The following is a 13,202-nucleotide window of genomic DNA, read 5'->3' on the forward strand; positions in this document are numbered from 1 at the left end:
GCAAAGTCATAAACTCCTTTACGAAGTGATACATTAATAGTACTATTTAGCTCAGGTGTAAAAAGATAGCTTGCAAGGAATGGGAAAGGAAAGGCATTACATTTATAGATGTTTATACTTATCGTTAAATAAAAAAAGCTTCCATATATCATAGAAGGCAAATTGCCTTTTTATGCAACTGGCAGAGAATTAATTATACAGGAAATATTACAATATGCCCTACAGTGATTTTGGTAGAATATTGTTTATAAATGTCAAAATTCAAAATGAAACGCTCAGTATCTCTCTGCCTTTCAGGTCCTGGAAGCTCTGTCCCTATACAGGATGGATGCACACCATGAATTTCAAATATACCAAGGGCATTTGATGAATTATTTACAAGATGGGAGGGACATAATTGCTTGTGATATATTTATGCATGCTGTAGATAAAAATAAGGCAATTTCAGCACAGTACAAAACCTTTTGTTTCATCAGTTGGTTGTGCATCTGTGAACACATATTTATTTCCTCCACTAGTTAAAGTCCATAAGATCAAGAGATCATGTTGTTATGAGGTTGTGGGGTGCCTAGGCTCCCCTTCTAATTCCTGGAACCCCTTTCTAATTCCTGGGTGCCATACACGGGATTTAGCATGTTAACACGAAAGCCAGGAGCCAGCCTGGTGATGGCCTGTTTAAGATTGATCGTTAGCTGTGAGAAAGTGAGTGGCTCTGTGCCAGAGGGCAAATGAGGGTGGCTCCTCCCACAACTCAGAATTAGTTAGAAAGACAAAGCCTTTAAAGTAGAGTTTGTAGAACTGGAAGGAGGGCAGTTGTTTTAGGATTGCAGTTGGGGATGATATGGGCTGGAGGAAAAATAGTGGCAGTCTGTTAAACACAGCAAACTGAAAAGAGGAAGTAAGAGCACAAAATGGGCTGACTGAATCCAAGGCTGCAGCTATGGGAGAAATGAAACCCTTTTGGAGTGTAATGTTGGAATCCCCTGTATCATAGTCTCAAGTTGTATATATATGTGTGTAAATAAACCATATATCATAAAGACACCACAATCTGTCTAAACCTCTTCTAAAGGCATCCAAGTTCATGGCCTTCACTGCCTACTGGGGGAGTGAGTTCCATGGATTAACTATGCACCCCACTGCCAATCCCAAACCCCACAATTTACTAATATCTCCCTGTCACTGTCACCACTGACAGGAGAGAGAAGGGGTGAAGAGGAGAAAGCCTTTCTCTCATTTTCCCCTTCCTGCAGGACCACTGCTATCTGTAGTTGAGAAGGCAATGAAGAAGAGAGTCTTTTTATAGCAGCAGCAGCAGCAGCAACAGCAACAACAACAACAACAACAACAACAACAACAACAACAACAACAACATAAGGGGAAGAGCAGGAAGGCTTGCAAAACCTGCCCCACACTATCTGCCTGCCTATTCCCAAATACCTCCTCCTTTTTCCCCTAGGCTGCTCACTGGCCTGGGCAGTTCCACAGCTACTGCCTTTCTTTGTAGTCCCTTTCTTTCTCCTCTGCCTCCAGTGCCACTGAGGTGCTGTTTGTGTTGCGCTGTCATGCTGCAGTTGGTGTGGACACCCATTGGCAGCCATACTAACTGTAGCATGACAACTATTTTTTCCTTACAAAAATATTATATAGTAAGATAGCTCTTTTGCCTTAATGTAGTTGTTTGTTCCTTCAAAGTTGAGATAAATCTTTATCGTACTCCTGCACAAATATGCCTTGGATTATTTCCAGTCTTGAATTGTGCTTCCTCTCTGATGCCTCATGGGGATTGGGGAGGGGGAGGTGAATGATGCTAGATTACAGAGTAAAATATCATTTCCGACTTCAAGAGGCAGAACAGCAACAACATAAGTTTGAAACCAAATACTTTTGTTGGATTTTTATACATTTTTGCTGCTTTCAATCTCCCCCTGCCCCCCCCATTTACTTCCCTCCCCTCTTCAAAGCACATTTCAAGACTTACTTCCAAAGATAAAATACCTGAGCCATAATTTTTGCTGGAGACATTTAAGTAGACAAAAACCACCAGAGATAAATATATTCCCTAGCAGTATATGGACAGTCTTACCAGCTATTCCATGGAAAGCTCTGTGGTGCATTGAATCTGTCAAGTGTGGCACTACTCCTGGCACTACAGCATTCCCCAAAGACCATGAGGGAAGCTGGAGAATTTCTATGGAGCACTTTGGTCCACTTTAAAAAAAAAGGGGGGGGGGGCTTTTAAAAATGTCAGTGACACATGAAGAATGAGTTCAGGGCATGTGGAAATAGAAACTCTTGTGGCACGCACTGTGTCTTTCACGCACAAAAATAACCCTCGGGTTTATTGACGGAAAGCCAAGGACTTGTCATTGCTTTGAGCCAGGGAGTAAGATGCAACCCACTTTTTAAATGTCTTTTGCTGTGGTCTGTAGTGGTAAAACAAAGCAGTTCGTTAATATATCCTTCAAAAGCTCACAGAAGAAAATAAGCGAATTACATTTGTAAGACTCCCATCCTCACATTAAACATTATCCTGCTATAAGTGCATACCCTCCAACATTTCTCTGATGAAAATAGGGACATCCCATTCCATAATGATAATTTTACTATTTATACCCCACACATCTTATTGGGTGCTTCAGCGACTCTGGGCAGCTTCCAACAAATATAAAAACATCATAAGATATTAAACATTAAAAAAAAAACTTCCCTATACAGGATTGCCTTCAGACAGCTCGGGAGTCAGATAACTCCATACCCTCCAACATTTCTCCAATGAAAATAGGGACATCCTAAGAAAAAGTTGGACATTCTGGGATCAAATCACAAACTGGGACTGCTTCTCCAAATCAGGGGTGTCCCTGGAAAATAGGGACACTTAGAGGGTCTGTAATGCTGCGCTGCTAAATTCCATCTGAAATATTCCATTGAACCCTTCACCCTTATGAAAAAAGCAGTTATTTTTCCACATCTTTCATGGGGGTGGAGGAATTTCAATGCATTTTGCAGGTAGGTCAAGGCTAAGAACATTCAGAAATAAGAAGCAACAAAGAGAAGAGAAGAAAAATGAGACAGAAAGATAGAAAAGAACTTATTTTTAAGGTCTTAATCAGATTCAGAGAATAAATTTAAAACCGTCAAATATGGAGAGGGAATGATAGTCTGATTTGTCATTAGAGAAATCTCATTGGCCCAGAATTCTGAAATCCCGGGCCAGTCTGACCATAGGTACCCATAGCTCTTTTCTGTTTGTCTGTTTTTCTCCTTTCTCATCTCTTCCATCACTGCTGAAGTTTAGATGATAAAGAAACAGCATGGGCATAGGGAATCTGTCTTTCCAGTTTACAAAACTTTTAAAAACTCGATGTGCATCATTGCTGGTGCTTTAATACAACAAAAACAATGGCGGTAATAGTAGTAGTAGTAGTAATAATAATAATAATAATAATAATAATATTTACTACCTAAGTAGATGTTTGTGCTGAGGTTGGAGCAGAAGAATTCTGACATGCTGCCATTTTGTACCAAGACAAGCAGGCAACCACCAGCCTAGCCATAGACTGGTTTGGGTCTTGCAATTGGAAAAAATGAAAGTGTTTGCTGTTTTGGTTGAAAATGGGCTATAATAACATAAATTGCCTTGTAATAATAGGTTGTCGTGCTGTACAGATAAAAATGAACTTCACCAGCTACAGGCTGTGATCTACATGGTGGTACCTTTGTGCCCGTGTGTCTAAGTGTTTTCGTTCATTTATTTGACTATTTGTATCCTCCCTGTGGATCTAAAGTGCCAGAAGACTGGTAACAGCATAAAAACTAACAAACCATTAGAAGCACGAGACTCAAAACATTCAGTTAAGTAGCAGCAGCATCATCAACAACAACAACAGCAGAAAGAAAACCCAAAAGCCTTTCCTCTAAATATTTCTTTGTAGCAAGGTCAGTCCCTCATTCCTGTCCCTGGTGAATCCCTGCCCCAATGAGTCTTGCCAGGGATGCTGCATATGATAATGCAGGAGTCACTAATCTTTTGGGGCCAGTGGGCACACTGCAATTTTGAGGAAGTGTTATGGGCACCACTCACAAAATGGCTGCTGTGGGGTGTGGCATAGCACAAAATGGTTGCTTTGGGAAGGGGCATAATAGAAAAGGGCAGAAACAGAGCAGAAAAATAGAAAGTGCTATAAAATGTTTTGAGTCTACCCCCTATCTATTAAGTACCATGATATACAATGGGAGGAAAGACACCAACATCAAGCACCACTATGCTCACTCACAGAAATAATCTTTTGTACCTCACCTCTCCTCAGAATGGAAGGAAGGGTGAGTGTCCAATCCTGGCATTCAATGAAATGGGGGCATATTTAAGGGGATGTGTTCTAGGGCTATGCCATACCTTCCAACATTTCTCCAATGAAAAGAGGGACATCTGATTCCATAACGATGATTCTACTATTAATACTCCTTTACTATTTATATCTTTCTGGGTTTCCCATCTGCTCCAAGTGACTTCCACCATATATGTAAAAACAATAAAAAATTAAACATTTAAAAAAACCTTCCCTATACAGGATTGCCTTCAGATGGCTCGGGAATTGGATAACTCCATACCCTCCAAATTTTTCCCAATGAAAATAGAGACATCCTACCATACCATCCAACATTTCTTCAATGAAAATAGGGATGTCCTAAGGAAAACAGGGACATTACAGGATCAAATCAAAAACTGGGACAGCTTCTCTAATCAGAGACATCCCTGGAAAATAGGGACACTTGAAGGGTCTGCTATGCACTCTGCACTTTGCTTTTCCAGCACAGCCCCTGCAGGGAATGCAGTGTGACTGCTTCCCACTGACATCTCCCTGCCCACTGAGGTCCCAAACCCTAATAGCCCTAGATTACTCCCAAGCAGCCTGGGGCAATCTGGGGCTGTTTCCACCCAACTCAGACAAAGTCTGGACATCCAGACTCTCCCTTGGACACACACCCATCTTCTGGGCATGCAAGAAGCATTATGAGAGTTCAAAAACACATTCTAGCCTGGCAAAAGAACTTTCAAGGAAGGTACAAAGCAGGACTGGTGATGGGTGTGGCCTGAGGAGAGCCATATAGAAAGTCCTAGGGGGCTGTGTTTGGCCCCCATGCTTGAAGTTCTGCTATCCTGGTCTACAACACCCAGAGCTGAACACCATACTATAGATACAGATTGACTGCTACCTAATGGGGAGGAACCAGCAGAACATGATCCACGCACTATGCTTTGGTTAGCACAGTTTAAGACTGCATTATTGTTGGACAATTGTGTTTTGCAGGGACAAAGGTAAAAAAAGAGTTGAGGCACAAGTTCTCAGGTGGCATAGATCACAACTTCAACAAGACTTTCAACAAGTGATAAGCGAATCACTATTTTCACCAGGCAACCATTCCTATTAAGAGACAAGTGTCTCTGGACAAGCTCCATCCTCAACTCTCGATTAGAATCAGTAAAGTCCCTGTCCCTGTCCCATCATAATCACAACACATTTCACGTCCAAATCAACTTCCCCAAACCATTTAACTCTAAGGAGATGAATTAGTTTTGCCCCTCAAAGCTGTACCTGTTCACTCATTCCAAGGCTGTTCCCTTGGGAAACTGATCTGAGGACAGTGGTGAACAAATCTTTCAGTTCAGTTTCTCATGTTTCCAATCAAGTTCAGTTTGCTCCATATCCACATACATTTGTGGATCTTTCCTTTTAAAAAAAAGTTTGTGTGAAAATTCATATGCGTTTCTGTACACATGCCTCATAATATAAGCAGTTTTGTACACTGTTTTGCCTAGGCTTGCATTTCTGTAAGAAACTCCCCCCCCCCCGAAAAGTAGATTTTTGTATGCTGTTTTCACTAATATAAATATGTTCTCATGTGCTTTTCACTAATAAGCACATTTTTATATGGCTTCTTGGGCTGCAGAAATTGGAGAAGTGTAAATTTCAAAGGAGAGATGCATTTAGGTTCATGTATTGGTTTGGGAAATGCAGATTTGGTGAACTTGCATAAAACACAAGCAGAATTAATTCCTGCCCCATCTATAGGTATGTCTTCATCCATGCTACATGTGATGCCTAAGGAGCGCATTCAGCCATTTCAGCTGCTCCCTCTTTTCACTGTCCTGCCCCTTCCCTGTCATCTCCTTTGCCCTTTCTGTGGGTGATGAGTACGGGGACGGTGGTGGTTCTGACAGCTAGCCCAGGCAACCGGAGTAAGGATCTCCAGTCCTGGGGCAAGGATATCCAGACCCAGTGGCTTCTTAGTATCACTGACAATGTGGAGATCAGTGGAGGATCCAGCTGCCCTTGCTCTTCATCAGGCCTTAGATATGAGGTCTGGGTAGGGCTGAGCCCTGACTGAGAACTTCACTATTACCTCTGCTCCCATATTCATGCTGAGATGCCAGGAGCTGTCCCTTGACCTACTGGCTGCCACCCCTTGACCCCGCTTCCCTGGGCTTCACTAAGTCCCACCCCATGAGATCCTGAACCTTGAATCACTACACTTTATCTTTCAGACTCCACTGAAGTCCCAGAGAAACTGTTCAGCATATATTTAACCTGATCTTAAATACCTGGTCTACAGTTCAGAAGCACTTCAAAATAATTACTCTTTGTTTTCACAGTTGCACAGACATGAATAAACTGTAAGTGTGACCAGGAAGCGCCATCTGGCCATGTTCTGTACGTGCATTTGAATGTTCTCACACATTCTTAGAGCTGACTGAAGTTCAAAACAATTGATGCTAATTGGATACTAATCGTAGATCTGGAGCTACAGAGAGATCTTGCACCTCCAAGGGAATTGTTCCCACATTGGTGACAACAGTCTCTATCTGCTCACAGGCAAGGAAGGAATTCTAGAGGGTTACAGCTGAAATATCTTGAATCATTCAGAGGGCATGTTGCATTCTCTGAGAAGCTCTGAGCCCCAACCACTTTCTTGTACCAGAGACAGCAATTCTCCTGCTTATTTACACCTCCATTAGAATGCAAGAGCCCTGTTGGCTCAAACCAGAGCAACAATCTAGTCCAGCATCCTGTGTCTCACAGCAGCCAGTCAGATGTACCCAGGGAGTCTTCAAGTGGGGCACTACAACACCAACCTTCACACAGTGCCTAATGCTTTTTAAAAGCCATCTAAGTTAGTGGCTGGCACCAATTATTGAGATAATAAATTATATAAATTAACCATGGTTGTAAACATATATGCATTTACTCGGGATTAATTCCCATTTAATTTAACAGGGCTTGCTTCTAAGTAGACCCTATAGGATTGCACTATTAAGCATATTCATTTTATTTGTTATTATGAGGAGTAGCAGGTGGTGAGGTGGCATGGGTGGGGGCATGGCTGCTCTGCTGGCTTCCCAGCACAGTGAGCACTGGTACTTACTGAGAGGGAGGAGTGAGACTCATTTAGTGTGGTGTAGTGCATGGCAGCAGAAGCATCACAGTGGCTCCTTCACAAAGCACTGCACCATGCCAAGCTCACCTTGCCCCACCTGAACCACCTCACCAGCCACTACTGATTATGAGTAAACTGATGGGATAGCAGTTTTTCCTGTGCTCCATGCACTGTGCAGGAGAGAGAGAGAGAGAGAGAGAGAGAGAGATGTGCATTCAATACTCTTTAACAGCTGGGGAAGACACAAACAGAAGGTCTGCACCAAACAAACATTTTATAATCAGAAATGAAAGAGCACTCAGACTCCTAATACATGCCTCTTCCTTGAAGCTCCTATCTGAGCCCGTGAGGGTTATCTCTAGCTACAGTGTATTTGAAGCCATTCAGTATCTTGATATGGACTGCAGCAGTTTACCTGCAGTTCAAATCCCACTTCAGTTGTAGACAACTCATGGCTGCACTAGCATTCTTTGAGGGCAGCCATGACCGTTAAAATGGTCCATAAGAGTGGATGTGACTGTTGTCAAAGCACTTCAGCTATGGAACACACTTGTCTGATGCCATGATCAATTACTACTAGGCTTCAGGTCAAAAAGAATTATGTTTCTCCAGGCTTTTAATGGCTTTTAATCTACCTGCGACGATCGTCCTGGTGATATTTTTCCATATTTATTCCTTATTTAATTTTTCTTAAGTTATTCCATTTTGTTAATTTTACCCCTTTTCCCCCTTCCTTCCCCTTCAGGGGCTTTGCCCCATGGGGCCTTTGGCCCCTGGCGAGCTCTGGTCTCAGAGCTTTTCGCTGCCCAGTTGGCCGCTTAAAGGTAAAGGGACCCCTGACCATTAGGTCAAGTCGTGACCGACTCTGGGGTTGCGGCACTCATCTCGCTTTACTGGCCGTGTGAGCCGGCATACAGCTTCCGGGTCATGTGGCCAGCATGACTAAGCCGCTTCTGGCGAACCAGAGCAGCGCACGGAAACGCCGTTTACCTTCTCGCCGGAGCGGTACCTATTTATCTACTTGCACTTTGACATGCTTTCGAACTGCTAGGTGGGCAGGAGCAGGGACCCAGCAATGGAAGCTCACCCCATCTCGGGGATTCGAATCACCAACCTTCTGATTGACGAGTCCTAGGCTCTGTGGTTTAACACATAGTGCCACCCGTGTCCCTTGGTTGGTCACTTAGGCAGCTCTTATTCCTTGCGGATCTTACCGACTAGTTTTGTTTTAATTTGCCCAAGAGAACATCGACCTTGGTTGTTGTGTTCTGCAGGGTGTGATCCCACGGCTTTTGCCTTTGCGCTCTCCCTATCTGCTGAGCTCCCCACTCCCACTGGTTCTTCTGGGCAGTGTTTTTTCACTGCTGTTTCTGTCTGCTTTGCAGACTGGGGTGCCTGGAATTAGGCTTGCTGTGGCAAATTCATCGAGCTGAATATTATAATCCTTTGGGTTGCTGGTGGGGAAAATTTAGGGGCCAGGAAGTCCCCCCCCCATTCTTGCCCAGTAGCCATATTTAGCCTAGTGTGGCGGGAGTGCCATTTTGTTTTGGCGTGAGCGCCATTTTATCAATTGAGTTTGTTAATAGTGTTTGTTATTATTTTGCGTGAAGTGAGATTCAGGATGCCTGTAAGAGGAATCCTAGTCCTGCTCTCCCTTCGAAGAGGGCAATTAGAGTCCCTTCTCAGTCTCTTCACTCAGTGCAGACCCCAGCGGTTCCTCAGCAAATGCTGGATCGCTTGGGTGCTATTATGGCCAATATTGGCTCAGATCCTGTGGTCCTCATTAGGTTTAATTCGGAGCTTGAGACTTTGGCTCAGCAGTTTGGGAGGCAGGCTTCCTCTCCCTTTACTATGTATGAGGCCCATGGTCCCTCTGATGTGAGTGAGGGGAGTGAGGCTTTGGATCCTCCTGGGGCTTTGTTTCCCCAATTTCTGCCTTCCAGGATCCCGGTCCAGGCCAGTCCTGGGGGTCGTCCCAGGCATATGGGTGTCTCGGTGCAGCAGGCCTTTCAGTCTGGACTGCATTGTCCACTGGGCCAGCAGGAGGGTGGCGGAGTCTGGATTTGGACGCAGGCTTGGGCTCCCCGACCACATATGCGTATCCTGGATATCCAGATGAGGAATGCGTTGGGAGGAGCTTCTCCCAACAGTGCGGGTGAAGGTGTCTGGGGAAGGCGCGCCTGCGGCGATGGTGGTACAGCTGGGCGAGAACGATTTGCCGGAAGTTCCCATCTTGAGCCTGCGGACCTGCATGCAGGAGGACTTGGAAGAGTTAAAGGCAGCTCTTCCTGGACTCAATTTTTGGTCACAACTACTGCAGTGATGTGAGTGGCAAGGAAGCCCAGCTGCCACCAAGAGGGCCAGGAGGCATGTCCAGAGCACAGTGGCCAAGAAGGTTCTGGCCTTGGGCGGGATGGTGATCCGTCACCCGGGCATTACCTTCCGATATGCATCCCTTTACAGATGGGGTTCATCTGTCTGTGATTGGGAATGATTTATGGCTGACTGCCATGTCAGCGGGGTTAAGGGATTGGTTACAGGCGTGATTGGTTGGTGGCAAGCGCAGGTGCTCGTGTGGCAGATAGGCTCTGGTTCAGGTGATAGGGATGGGAGAACGCTCTTGCCATCCCTATGCGAAGGGTATTCCGTTAAAGGAATCCAGGGACTCAGCTGGTTTGGTCAACCCCTGAGAGGGGGTTGTGCCCGTGCCTGAGTCCAGGGGGGCATTTGGGTGGCGGAGTTAGCCCGTTCCCAGCTTTCCCCTTATCCAGGTGTTCACCCTTGGCTGACCTATGCTGGAACCCTGGGTCAGCGCTACCTGCATGGCAGGGAGCTAGTTGAACCAGAGCCTATGCCTATTGATTCACTTTCTGTAATCAATAAAGTTGTGGTCTAAATTCTGCCAAAAACCAAAACCAAAATTTGAAGCAAGTGTGAATTTATGTAGGGGGGAGGTTTCTGGGTCTGAACACGCACCTCCTAATTCGTTTGGGGGCAGAGATTGCTTTGAGACCGCATCCTCAGAGAGGCTTGCCTGTCACCTCTATGGCCTTTTCAGCCTCAGGTGAATATATTTTTATTCACCTAGGTCAGGGGTCAGAAAACTTTTTCAGGAGGGGGCCGGTCCACTGTCCCTCAGACCTTGTGGGGGTCCAGACTATATTTTGAAGAAGAAGAAAAATGAACGAATTCATATGACCCAGAAATAACCCAGAGACGCATTTTACATAAAAGCACACATTCTACTCATGTAAGAACACGCTGATTCCTGGACAGTCCACAGGCCAGATTTAGAAGGTGATTTGGCTGGATGCGGCACCCAGGTCTTAGGTTTGCCTGCTTATGACCTAGGTCATGTACATTGTTTTAGGCTATATCTGTTGCAATTTTGGAGTGGGGTGGGGGACAGAGTCTGTCTTTTATTGTTACATGTTAGTTTGAATTTTTTATTATTATATTGCTTTGTATAGAGAGCCAGTGTGGGTAGTAGTTGGAATCATAGAATCATAGAGTTGGAAGAGACCACAAGGGCCATCGAGTCCAACCCCCTGCCAAGCAGGAAACACCATCAGAGCACTCCTGACATATGGTTGTCAAACCTCTGCTTAAAGACCTCCAAAGAAGGAGACTCCACCACACTCCTTGGCAGCAAATTCCACTGTCAAACAGCTCTTACTGTCAGGAAGTTCTTCCTAATGTTTAGGTGGAGTGTCAGACTAGGACACGAGAGAGACTAGAGTTTAAATTCCCACTAGGCAATCAAGATAATTGTGTGACCACGGGCTCATCATTGCCCCTCAGACCAACCTACCTTACAGGGCTGTTGTGAGGAATCAATGAGGAGGGGGAGGACCATGTACACCACCTTGCACTCCTTGGGGAAACGAGTGGGAATATAAATGAAATAAATAAATATAGATAAATGAGGGCTGAATGAAATTCTGCTCAGGATGTGGGAATATATTGATAAGTGTTTCTTGCCTCTATCTCATGCCTGCGAGTCTGTAACAAAGGAGGGAGTATTACTCCCCTCTACAGAGAACTAGTTGTGGAATCTAGTAAAGGTAAAGGGACCCCTGACCATTAAGTCCTGCCGTGGCCGACCCTGGGGTTGCGGTGCTCATCTCGCTTTATTGGCCGAGGGAGCCGGCGTACAGCTTCCGGGGGTCATGTGGCCAGCATGACTAAGCCGCTTCTGGCGAACCAGAGCAGTGCACGGAAACGTCGTTTACCTTCCCGCCAGAGCGGTACCTATTTATCTACTTGCACTTTGAGGTGCTTTTGAACTGCTAGGTTGACAGGAACAGGGACCAAGCAACAGGAACTCACCCCATTGCAGGGATTCGAACCGCCAACCTTCTGATCGGCAAGTCCTAGGCTCTGTGGTTTAACCCACAGCGCCACCCGTGCCCCTAGTTGTGGAATCTACACACATATAAAAACCATTCTGAAAATGCTTAAAAAAAACATTTTTAAAAACACATTGAATTTACCATAGGGCTCACCATTGCTATTTAATGCCACATTGTATATTTCACTTAAAACACACTCAAAATGTTTTATTTCCAGCTGTATAGCTGAGTCTACTGTTTCAATGCTGCCAGCTAACCAAATGATGCCCAGGGAAAACCAACCCTGACTAGTGGATCTGCCACCAACCCTGTAAAGTTCCCCAAATCTGTCCCTCAAACTTGAATTTGGGGGGACACAGATCTGTTTCTGGACACAGAAGAACAGATCTGAGGCTCACCCAGACAAGAGTCAATGATCCACTTCTTGTCCTCTGAGCCCCAAACCCACAAGTTTCTCAGTAGGTGCCAGATATGGAGACAAAGCTTACCCTAAGAAGCCACACCAATATACGATGACAAATCCTTTATTAAGAGACTACAAAGTCAAAGCAAAGGACACTTTAAGGAATTCTGTTTCGGAGGGGTGGGATAAGAAAAGTAGCTTGCCTCACTATCATACGAACCATTTGAGTCACAGACCCACCAAGCATACATGATTGTTGCAACATGATACTTTATCCAGATGGGGCACCCTAGAACCAAGTGAGAAGCCAGTTTTTTAATGCTAAAAGGCATGGATAGAAAGTAGATTTTTCCTTAAATCACCCAGGGCCTTATTTCCCCAGCATTTGAGGGTGTAAGCTTCAGCTGTTGAGTTGATTTTTATAGTCACTATGACCTTCAGCAATCTCACAGCAGATTTCCACACAGGTGGTAAATTCAGAGGTGTGGCAGGGAAGGTAGATGGAGACAGTTGGAGTCGGTTGGAGTCGGGCTCCATTTCCCCTCTGTGCATAGACTAATTAACTATGACTTTTCCCTCAGGAAGACCACACTAAGAGTCCCAAGTTAACCATTACAATAAACCAAAGAAATTGTAAATTTTGAAATCATAAATTTCTTTACATTTGTTATAATCTGCCCAAGGAATACCTATTGATGGTAGACCACCACTCTCTTCATTTACTGATTGTATGTAAGCTGCCCTGGGATCCCTTTTCTTTTAAAACAACATGTCACACCCCGCCTGGAAATACACACTGGCTCAGCCTTCCCCAGTCTGGTGCCCTCCAGATGTTACTGGACCACAACTCATATAACTACTTAACCTTGGCCATGCAGGCTGCAGGTGTTGATGGGAGTTGGAGTCTAGCAAGATCTTTTCAGGGTGGAGGTTTTGGTTTGGGGAAGGCTCTTCTAGCCCATGACATATGCATAGAGTTTGGGACCATCCCCAAGTAGGAAAACAGCCCT

General features: G+C 44.7%; 1 protein-coding gene across 5 annotated transcripts in view; it reads right to left on the reverse strand.

The window, feature by feature from the left end:
* Positions 1–13,202, reverse strand: part of TRPC5 (transient receptor potential cation channel subfamily C member 5) — a 172,693-nt gene that overhangs the window by 71,754 nt on the left and 87,737 nt on the right. The window lies entirely within an intron of this gene.

The sequence above is a fragment of the Podarcis erhardii genome (assembly GCF_964252035.2).
Source record: "Podarcis erhardii genome assembly, chromosome: Z".
Lineage (NCBI taxonomy): Eukaryota > Metazoa > Chordata > Lepidosauria > Squamata > Lacertidae > Podarcis > Podarcis erhardii.